We start from the raw sequence: 12110 nt of genomic DNA on the forward strand, positions 1-12110 counted from the left end.
CAGGAGAATGCCCTCCCGGCCCCTCCCACCTTCCCAGTTACCTTTGCAGAACAGATATGAAGCCCTGCAGGAGGAACTGGCTGTTGGAGAGGAGGATGATACACCCAGGCCAGGAACGTCAGAAAGACCAAGTCGCCATGGACCCAGCATCACAGTTGGCTCCAAAAGGAAAAGCAGACGGGTCATTGTGGTGGGTGACTCTCTATTGAGGGGGGTGGAGGGGCCAACATGCCGTCCAGACCCACTTCACAGGGAAGTCTGCTGCCTCCCTGGGGCACGGGTCAGGGATGCGTTAGGCAAACTTCCGGCCCTAGTAAACTCCTCTGACTACTACCCCCTCTTAGTATTTCAGGTGGGTAGTGACGAAGTGGGTAGGAGGAGCCCAAAATCGATTAAAAGAGATTTTAGAGCCTTGGGGCGACGGCTTAAGGGGTCAGGAACACAAGTTGTATTCTCCTCTATCCCTTCAGTGGCAATCATGAATGAGGAAATTAACAGGAAGAGGCAACAGGTCAACTCGCGGCTCCGGGACTGGTGTTACTGGCAGGGCTTTGGGTTTTTTGATCACAGGCTGCTATATGAGTCACCTGGCCTGCTGGTGGCAGGTGGGACGCACCTGTCCCAGAAGGGGAAAAGAATTTTGGGGCAGGAGTTAGCAAGGCTCATTGACAGGGCTTTAAACTAGATATGAGGGGGGAAGGGGAGACAACTGGGCCTGTCAGGAATAAATCCAAGGGAGGCATGCCAGGGCTTGAAGGATGGTGGGCTAGCGAGGACTCTCACTCTGACATTTCATTGGAGAGAAGGGATAGACGCTTAGAAATCATGGAAGCACCTGAAAGGGGTCTGGTGGGAAATGGGGCCCACACTCGCAAAAAGGTGCTGGTGCATCTATACCAATGCACGCAGTATGCGCAACAAACAGGGGGAGCTTGAAGCCATGATGCACCAGGGAAACTATGACACGGTGGCTATCACAGAAACGTGGTGGGATGCCTCACATGACTGGAGTGCCACAATCGATGGCTACAAGCTCTTCAGGAGGGACAGACAGGAAAGGAGAGGTGGAGGAGTGGCCCTGTATATTAGAGAATGCTACGAGAGCTCAGAAATCGAGTATAGTGATGACGGGGTGGAGAGCGTTTGGATTAGGTTAAGGGCCGATAAAGCTGCTATCGCTGTGCGAGTCTGCTATAGACCTCCCAACCAAAGCAGTGAGGCGGACGAAGCTTTCTATAAGCAGCTGGGGGAAATCTCGCGATCACTTGCCGTTGTTCTTGTGGGGGACTTTGACCTCCCGGATATCTGCTGGGAATACAGCACAGCTGAGAGGGAACAATCCAGGAGGCTCCCGGAATGTGTGGAAGATAACTTCCTCACACAGCTGGTAGGTGAGCCCACCAGGGAAGGTGCCCTCCTGGACCTGCTTCTTGTGAAGAGGGAAGAACTTGTAGGGGAAGTAAAGGTTGGTGGCCGTCTAGGGCACAGTGATCGTGAGATGATCGAGTTTCTGATTCTTGAGGAAACAAGGCGAGGGGTTAGTAAAACTGCCACCTTAGACTTCCGGAGGGCAAATTTTGACCTGTTCAGAAGACTGCTGGACAAAGTCCCTTGGGAGGCTGCCCTGAAGGATATAGGAGCCCAGGAAGGCCGGACGTACTTCAAGAGAGAAGTCTTAAAGGCACAGGAGGAGGCTGTCCCTGTGTGCCGAAAAACAAGTAGGCGGGGAAGGAGACGGGCCTGGCTAAATAGGGACCTTTGGCCGGACCTCAAGAACAAAAGGAGAGTCTATGACCTCTGGAAGAGGGGGCAGGTCTCTCATGAAGACTGTAAAGATATAGCGAAGCTATGCAGGGAGAAAATTAGGAGAGCCAAAGCGCAGCTCGAGCTCAACCTAGCTACAGCTGTTAAGGATAACAAAAAATGTTTCTATAAATTCATTAACAACGAAGGGAGGATTAGGGAAAATCTCCCTCCCTTACTGGATGCAGAGGGAAACATAGTCACAAAGGCTGAGGAAAAGGCTGAGGTGCTCAATGCCTACTTTGCCTCAGTCTTTAGCAGTGGAACTAACTGTTCCCTGGGCACCCAGCCTCGTGAGCTGGGAGACAGGGAGGGGAAGCTGCACGAGGCCATCGCAATGAAAGAGGAAGTGATCTACGACCTGCTACGCCGCTTGGATGCGCACAAGTCTATGGGACCGGATGGGTTACATCCAAGAGTGCTGAAAGAGCTGGCAGACGTGCTCGCCAAGCCACTTTCCGTGATCTACCTGAAGTCATGGCTGACTGGGGAGGTCCCAATGTGTGGGAGGATTTTTAGTACAAAGGGGTCATCCTGTGAACACTCCAAGCACCGAAGAATTGTTAACAACTGTGTAGGCCTTGTAAGTTTGAAGGTTATGTGAAAACATTGTAGCAGTGTTAGAAATGCTGAGACAAACAAGATATGAGAAAGTGTGCTGAACTCAGCGTGCAAAATGCAGAACTTCGCCCAGGATATAGGAGGGGTGATTGTTCGCGTGGACAGATGTTTTAAGGCAATTATAATATGTTGCTTACTGCATGTACAGCTCATGCAACCAATCAGCAAATTGTCGGCGCGTGATGCGGAATCAGAATGTCTATAATAACTGAGCTATCTGTGCAATAAAGTGGCATTAACCTGATCATATTGGTCGTGGTGTTACTGTCCGAGCCTTCTGCGTCGACAAGTGGCGCCCGAACAGGGACCCTCAGATCGGTGTTGGGATCAGCGAATACCCGATGAGCAACCAACGGACGGAGGGGGCAGAAGAAGCCGGTCGATAGGTGAGTGCTGCCCCGGCACTCGGGAAGACGCTAGCGCATCAAGTTAGGGAATCTCACTCTGGCCAAGCGAGCGGCCGGGGAGGAGATGTGGTCTATGCACTCCAAAGAAGAAGAGGCGGTAGTTAAGCTCCTCCAACATATACTCTCTACGAGAGGACTGAAGTATGATACGCCTACCTTGAAGGCGCTCTTAGCATGGGCGCGGGATAAAGGACTTATCCCCACTGTTGCTGCCGCTTTTGCTCAAGATACGTGGGCTAAAATAGGAGCGGTGTTGTGGGATGAAGTAAGTAAAGGATCCAAGGAGGCACAGAAACTCTCCACCGTGTGGAGGTTAGTATCAGAGACTTTGAAAACAATGCAGGCAGAACGTGCTGCGGCCGCCTCTGCCTTTGCAGCATTAACACCCAGAGTTAAGGATGTTTCCCCCACGAGCCTTTCTTTTGGGGGATCGCCAGAAGCTGTCGTCCCTCAACCCCGGGGCTGCAGAATAACACCGGGGAATGTAGTGAGTCATGCCGTTACTGCCCCGAGCCAGCCTACTCCCGCTACAGACCCTCTTGAGATGCCTGTTTATGAAAGTGGAAAAGAGGAAGAAACTACGTTTCCTCCTCCCCCTCCCAAAGACACTGTTGTCGAAAGTACCGAAGGAGACCGCCCTGAGGATTCCAGGGATCAGCCAACGCCGTACCCTCCTCTGCCGCCCTCTACTCCGCCATCACCTGGCAGCAGCACTAGAGTACCACCTGGTGGACTGACAGACCTTCAGTTCTGGGAGTTGTTAAAAAAGTTGGAAGCGTTGGAAGCTCGTCTAGACGATCAATCCAGTTCACGAGCTCCTCCAGCTTACCCTGCTCCTTTGCCACTGCCTCATCATGCCTTGTCGTGGCCGCCATTGTCGGGATTTGAGGGGCATGGGGGAGCGGTAGGAGGGGAGGAAGGATTGAAAAACCGATGGAGGGGAGAAATTAGAGACGCGGCAATTGAGGGCGTGTTTCTTGAGCCTATGGCGTTTCCGGTGTTTGCTAATGCTGGGGGTGGAAAGGATTGGGAACCGTTTGATTGGAAATTGTTAAAGGAGGCGAAACAGGCTGTTAGTTAATATGGACTAGGCTCTCCCTATACTAGGGCTATAGTGGAGCATTTATTTACTGCAAATTTACTCACACCACATGATTCAAAGCAGATTTCTCAAATGTTGCTCACCCCTTCTCAGCAGTTGCAGTTTTTCAGTGTGTGGCAGAACCTATGTGATCAGGCTGCTGCCACCCGGCGTCCTCAAGGTGATCCTTTGTATGGGGTACAGACACAGATGTTAATGGGGACGGGACCTTACGTTCGAACTGACTGGCAAGCTAATTTTGCTGTGGAGGTTTTGCAACTCAGTCAACAGCTAGCTCACAGGGCTTTGTTGGGGATTAGAGGGGAAAAAAACCCTCCTGCTTTTACAAATGTTCGCCGAGGACCTACGGAGCCTTGTTCTGGGTTTGTTGATAGATTGCATGCAGCTATTTCTGCTCACCCTGACCTTGATGAGACCATGAAAGCTAAGTTTTTAGACTTACTTGCTTTTGATAATGCGAACGATAAAACCAAGAAAGCTCTTGGTACCCTACCTCGAGGCAGTACCACTGCTCAGCTGCTGGAAACAGCAGAACGGGTGCTTTCCCAAGAACAGGCTACGGTTATGGCTGCTGCTGTTGGAGCAGCGGTACGTCCGTTGGTGCAACAGCAATCAAAAGGAAAATGTAATAATAATGATAAGAAATGTTATAATTGCGGAAAATCAGGTCATTTTCGTAAAGAGTGCAGAAACGCAAGTAAGGGACAAGCGAGCGGGCAAGTAAGCTCCCCACGTCAGAGTGGAGGTAGATGGTGTGTGAATTGTCGAAGCGCCACCCATAATTCTGCGGAGTGTAGGCGATCGGGAAACCGGGTACCAAGCGCGATGCATCCTCCTCGCACTATGACACAAGTACAGGAGGCGGTATAGGGTGCCTGGACCGTTGCGCCACCGCCACTGCAGGAAGCGTGGGAATGGACCTGGCAACAGCAGTAGATACCACTTTAGTCACAACGGCGGTCACTCTAATTGATTCAGATCAACGAGGACCGCTGGGCCATGGACTGAGTGCTCTGTTAATTGGGCGCTCCTCCGTGTCCCGTCAGGGCATTTTTATTGTACCGAGCCTTATCGATGCTGATTATACAGGGATTATAAAGATTATGGTATATACGCTGACCCCCCCGATTACCATTCCTCAGGGGTCAAAAATTGCACAATTGATATTATTTCGATTAATGGTCCCGAGGTCGCTGCCAAAACAGAGGGGTGCCGGAGGTTTTGGCTCAACAGGGTCTCCTGATGTCTTATTAGCTATTGATATTGCACGAGGCAAGCCTGAAGAAAAGGTGGTTGTGACGCATCCTTCAGGAACGTCTATTACCCTGACTATGTTGATAGACACAGGTGCTGATGTTACGATTGTGCCTATTTCTAGCTGGCCATCAGCGTGGCCCCTTGCTCCTGCTGCGACGAGTGTAGTCGGGGTAGGGGGTCCACAAAGGACAATGATCAGCCAAACTTTAGTTTCTTTTACATTTATGGATGGAACCGTAGTCTCAGTCAAGACATACGTGATGCAGCTACCTGTCACCTCGATAGGTAGAGATGTGCTTTCTCAGCTTGGGGCTCGACTTGTGACATCGCCTTTTTAGGAGCGGTCACGGTCGAGCAGCCAACATTGAAGCTCACCTGGACCACTACAAGTCCTGTGTGGGTGGACCAGTGGCCTCTAAAAGAGGATCGGCTGCATATTGTTCAAATGTTAGTACAGGAACAGTTGGAGGCAGGTCATATTGTACCCTCAACGAGCCCTTGGAATACCCCTATTTTTACTATTCCAAAAAAAATCAGGAAAATGGCGCCTATTACACGATCTCCGAGCCATTAATGCAGTAATGCAGGATATGGGGGCATTACAGCCAGGTTTACTATCACCTGCGATGATACCAAAAGAATGGAACTTGTTTATTGTAGATTTAAAAGACTGTTTCTTTACTATACCGTTGCATCCGGAAGATGCAGAAAAATTTGCCTCTTCCGTGCCATCAACAAATAAGAAAGAACCAGCTAAGCGGTATCATTGGGTTGTTCTGCCACAAGGAATGAAGAATTCTCCCACCTTGTGTCAAATGTTTGTGGCCTGGGCCTTACGTCTGTTTAGGGAAAATAATCCATTTTTGCTTGTATATCATTATATGGATGATATTTTAGTGGCAGGCCCAAATTTGGATGTTGAAGCAACCTTGAAGGAGTTAACTGAAACCATAGAGCAAAAGGGTCTGAAAATTGCTCCTGAAAAGGTACAAAAGAATGCACCATGGCACTATTTGGGTTGGATTATTACTCAAAGTACTGTTAAGCCTCAAAAGATTCAGCTAACGATCAAAATTAAAACTTTAACGGATGTACAGAAATTAATAGGAGATATTCAATGGGGGCGATCCGTATCCGGTATCACCAATGATGACCTGGCTCCTCTGATGTCATTGCTAGGCACCTCTACACAGGCTGAAGTTTGTCGGCAACTCTCACCAACTCAAGAAAAGGCTTTAGATTTCATTGTTCAAAAAATCATGACTGGGTGCGTGCAACGCTTAACAGGAGTTCCCCTACAATTGATTGTGATAAATTCTGGGTCTGGCAGAGAACATTTGATAGGTTTGTTAGTACAACAGGTCAATTGTACGGTGTCTATAATAGAATGGGGTTTTCTATCTTACCAACCTAAGAATACTGTCTGCACTCGTATATAAATGTTTGCAAACCTTATTATAAAGGGCAGACGTCGTATCGTTGACTTAACTGGACATGAGCCAGAGGTTATATATGTTCCGATTACCCAGAGTTATCTGGATTGGCTTCTCTCTTCCTCAGAGGTTTTACAATATGCATTAACGGATTTTTCCAGACAGATAACTAATGCCTACCCACCAATGAAACTTTTGCCATTAATTCGAAATCAAACTTTTGAAGAGACTCCACGACGTTCGAATTCTCCGGTGTCTGGACTCACGGTATTTACAGATGCCGGAAAGAAATCAAAAAGGGCGGTGGTTACCTGGTGCCTTAACGGACAATGGCACTCCAAAGTACTAAATGGTGTTTTACAAGATTCTTTACAGACTTTAGAACTACGGGCAGTGGTGTGGGCTTTTCAAAACTGGCAGAATGAACCGATTAATGTTGTTTCAGATTCTATGTATGTGGTCGGTACTGTTATGAGACTGGAACGATCGATGCTTCGATCTCTTCGAAATTCTGTCTTATATCAGTTATTGTTACAATTGTTACATTTGTTAAATCAGAGAACGTATCCTTATTTTATAGTGCACATACGTAGCCATCAGCCTGATTATGGCCTGGCCATTGGTAATAATCGTGCTGACCATTTGGTTGCAGCAACCTGGGAGAACCGTCAAACCAACTTATTTGAACAAGCTCGAGTGTCTCATGAATTTTTTCATCAATTGGCTAGAGTATTAGCAAGGCAGTTTAATTTACCTATTTCTGAGACATGTGGTATTGTGCAATCCTGTCCGGATTGCCAAGGGACTGGTTTTGGGCTTGGCCTAGGCGTGAACCCACGTGGGTTGCATTCCTTGCAATTATGGCAAATGGATGTTACCCATGTTCCTGAATTTGGAGGGCTCAAATATGTCCATGTAAGCATTGACACCTATTCGCACGCCATCTGGGCCACAGCACAAACTGGAGAAATGGCCAAACATGTTATTAAGCATATGTGTGCAGCTATAGCAGTTTTGGGGGTACCCCAGGAAATTAAAACCGATAACGGACCTGCCTATGTTTCTCAACGATTTGCTAAATTCTGTACTCTATGGGGTATACGTAAACATACTGGAATTCCTCATTCTCCCACGGGACAGGCCATAGTCGAGCGTGCACACACTACGCTGAAGGCGCTTTTGCAAAAACAAAAAGGGTGAGAAATTACCTCTTCTTCTGCAGAACGCCTTGCAAAAGCTTTAGATGTATTGAACTGTTTGCGGTTAACTGGAGAACGTGACTCACCTCCAATAGTGATTCATCACATGTCATTACGGTCTGGTTTGCAAGCAACCACACCAGGACGGGTACAGTATAAGGACTGGCAATCAGGGCAATGGAAGGGTCCAGTGGAGATAAAAATGATTGGTCGCAGATATGCTTGTGTTTTGACAGATCAAGGTCCAAGATGGGTACCAGCACGTTGGATTAAGCCGTGGAGGGAACCTAAAATGCAAGAGAGTGGAACGCGAGACGGTGATATGACCACGTGAACTCACCACTCTGGCTCTCGCAGGCTTGGCAACTGTCATATGTCCAGCTTGTAGAGAGTGTGAACCGTGGGTTCTTTGCGAGTGTAATGAGTGCAAGAAACAGCTCTATCAACGTGCCGGATTAGCAGGGTTTTGGTGTTCGGCTTGCCTGGAAGTTCAGTATGCAAGGATACAACAGGCTGTTCGTATAGCCATTTTAACAGGGCATGACGTCGATGAGAATCATAATCGTCGGTTAGCTTGGGAAACACATTGTTGTGTGAGAGCAATTTGGAAGTATCAGGATAACTATGATCCTTTAGTAGTCAAGTGTAGCAAAGACGTTTTAATACCCCGCATTTGGAAGGTAAAACCGGAAGAGTGGGAGAAAACGAAAAAAAAGTGTGCAAGGCGATTTGGTTGGAAGCAAAAGGGAAAACCATAACGGCAACATGGGTTGGATAATTGGGATAATGATTATTGGTTTAGTGGGACCGGGAGTGGAAGGTATTACAAACATATCCCCTAGGCAGAACGTATGGGTAACATGGGCAAATCAGACAGGCAACTCGGCCTTTTGCTTATCCATGGCCACTCCATCAGATCCTTTCCGAACATGTTTGATTGGTTTTCCATTCCTGCGATTGGAGGATTTTGAAGGCTATGTATCCCAAGTCAATTTAACAAATAGTTTGCTGTTAGAATCAGAGCAGGTTAACGTCACTTGTAACCTGTTGTGAGGATCTGCAGACAGCTATTGGTGTCCAGAAGGAGTAGGACCCCTATTTCAAGGTCATCTCATTAATCATTTAAACCGATCATTTCCTCTCCCTTTGCAGGAATTGGATCTTTTGGGGTCACTTCCAGCAGTGGGACATCATGCTGGAAATAATACTGGCAGGCATATTGGCAACTTTAGCTTAGGATGTATCGAATTGGGAGGGCAAAATCCAGTATTATGTAGAGGTTATGGGTTTAATATGACAGGTGCTCTCACTGGTATGCAAAATGTTACTCCCACTGTTTCATTTATTAAGAGTAATTATTGTCAAAACGGAGGTGCTGACCTAGGACTGTCGTGTGGAGGGATTTGGAATAATGCATCTTTTCCTAAGCTACTTCCACCTGGGTATTTTTTGATATGTGGTGACCGAGCTTGGGGAGGCATCCCTAGTCGTTCAGTAGGAGGACCGTGTTATTTAGGCGGACTTACCTTGTTTGCTCCTGACAGGATTAGTCTTATTAGTCTTAGGAACCAGTCACGGCGATCGCGACGAACGATTACCGATTTTACCCCTGAGTGCAGTGACCGCATCGAGTTTTGGCATCGCCCGTCAAAAATTTTTGCAGGCTTTTTAGCTCCAGGTGTGGCTGCAGCCAAGGCTTTAACGGATCTAGAAAAGCTAGCCTGTTGGAGTATAAAACAGTTTAACCTGACTTCTGAGATGATTTCTGCTTTATTAACAGATGCTGATAGTATACGACATGCTGTGCTGCAGAATCGTGCTGCTATTGATTTTTTGTTAGCACAAGGCCATGGTTGTGAGGATTTTGAAGGGATGTGTTGTATGAATTTGTCTGATCGCTCACGCTCCATTCATGACCACTTAGCCCAGTTAGAGCACAATATGCATAAGCTCACTCAGGGTCATTCGTGGTTGGAGCAATTGTTTAATTCTTGGGGACTGGCTGGCTGGGTACAAGATTTCTTGAAACAGGGCCTTGTAATTTTGATTGTTGTAATAATATTGCTGATCATTTTACCTTGTTTGTTTTCTTGTCGACAAAGATCTTTAGAAGTGTCTATAGAAAAAATGTTTTCAGGTGCTTGGATTGTTCAAAAACAAAAAGGGGGATCTGTGGGAGGATTTTTAGTACAAAGGGGTCATCCTGTGAACACTCCAAGCACCGAAGAATTGTTAACAACTGTGTAGGCCTTGTAAGTTTGAAGGTTATGTGAAAACATTGTAGCGGTGTTAGAAATGCTGAGACAAACAAGATATGAGAAAGTGTGCTGAACTCAGCGTGCGAAATGCAGAACTTCGCCCAGGATATAGGAGGGGTGATTGTTCGCGTGGACAGATGTTTTAAGCCAATTATAATACGTTGCTTACTGCATGTACAGCTCATGCAACCAATCAGCAAATTGTCGGCGCGTGATGCGGAATCAGAACATCTGTAATTACTGAGCTGTCTGTGCAATAAAGTGGCATTAACCTGATCATATTGGTCGTTGTGTTATTGTCCGAGCCTTCCGCGTCGACACCAATGGACTGGAGGGTGGCAAATGTAGCGCCCATCTACAAAAAAGGCAGAAAGGAGGATCCGGGAAACTATAGGCCTGTCAGTCTGACCTTGGTAGCAGGGAAGGTCATGGAGCAGATCATCTTGAGTGCCATTACAACTCATCTAATGGACAAGCAGGGGATCAGGCCTAGTCAGCATGGGTTTAGGAAAGGCAGGACCTGCCTGACAAACCTGATCTCCTTCTATGACAAGATGACCCGATTATTGGATGAGGAAAAGGCTGTGGACATTGTCTACCTAAACTTTCGAAAAGCATTTGACACTGTCCCCCATAGAAATCTCATGGAAAAACTGGCGGCTCATGGCCTGGATGAGCATACGATCTGCTGGATCAAGCACTGGCTGGATGGGCGGTCCCAAAGAGTGGTGGTCAATGGAGTTAAATCTAGCTGGCGGCCGGTCACAAGTGGTGTCCCTCGGGGCTCAGTGTTGGGACCGTTTCTGCTCAACGTCTTTATTGATGACCTTGATAAGGACATAGAGTGTATCATCAGCAAGTTTGCCGCTGACACGAAGCTAAGCGGGAGTGTTGATCTACATGAGGATAGGGAGGCTCTACAGAGAGACTTGGGTAGATTGGACCGATGGGCCAATGCTAACGGTATGAGCTTCAACAAGGCCAAGTGCCGGGTCCTGCACTTGGGCCACAACAACCCCATGCATCGCTACAGGCTTGGGGAAGTGTGGCTGGAGAGCTGCCTGGCAGAAAAGGACCTGGGGGTTCTAATTGACAAGCGGCTGAACATGAGCCAGCAGTGTGCCCAGGTGGCCAAGAGGGCCAATGGCATCCTGGCTTGTATTAGAAATAGTGTGAGCAGCAGAAGGAGGGAGGTGATTGTCCCCCTGTACTCAGCACTGGTGAGGCCGCACCTTGAGTATTGTGTCCAGTTCTGGGCACCTCAATACAAGGGAGATATCGAGGTGCTGGAGCGAGGGCAGAGGAGGGCAACGAAGCTGGTGAAGGGCCTGGAGAATAAATCTGATGAGGGCGATTGAAGGAGCTGGGACTGTTTAGTTTGAGGAAGAGGAGCCTGAGGGGAGACCTCATCGCTCTCTACAACTGCTTGAAAGGCCATTGCAGAGAGGTTGGTGCTGGTCTCTTCTCACAGGTAATTAGCAATAGAACAAGAGGGAATGGCTTCAAGCTGCAACAGGGTAGGTTTAGGCTGGATATAAGGAAAAAATTCTTCACGGAAAGAGTGGTCAGACACTGGAATAGGCTGCCCAGGGAGGTGGTGGAGTCACCATCCCTGGATGTGTTTAAGGCTCGTTTAGATGTGGTGTTAAGGGATATGGTGTAAGGGAGAACTTTGTAGAGTGGAGATGATGGTTGGATTCAATGATCCCAAGGGTCTTTTCCAACCTAAATGATTCTATGATTCTATTCTATGACCCAGGGGTTTGGGGGGGACACGGGTGTTTGGGGAGTCGCGTTTTGGGGGGACGCAGGGGGTTGGGGACAGGGGTGGTTGGGGGGACTGAGGTGTTCAGGGGGGACTCAGGAGGTTTGGGAGGACCGCGGAGATCGGTGAGTTGGATTGTGGCCCCTCACGCACCATCCCCCACCCATCTCCACGCCGTACACCCCACCTCTGCCCCCGCGCCCCCCCCAATCTTCCAGCCCCCCACAAACCCTCGTGCAAGACCTCACGTGAATCTTCATGTGAG

The sequence above is a fragment of the Larus michahellis genome, chromosome 15, assembly GCF_964199755.1.
Source record: "Larus michahellis chromosome 15, bLarMic1.1, whole genome shotgun sequence".
Classification (NCBI taxonomy): domain Eukaryota; kingdom Metazoa; phylum Chordata; class Aves; order Charadriiformes; family Laridae; genus Larus; species Larus michahellis.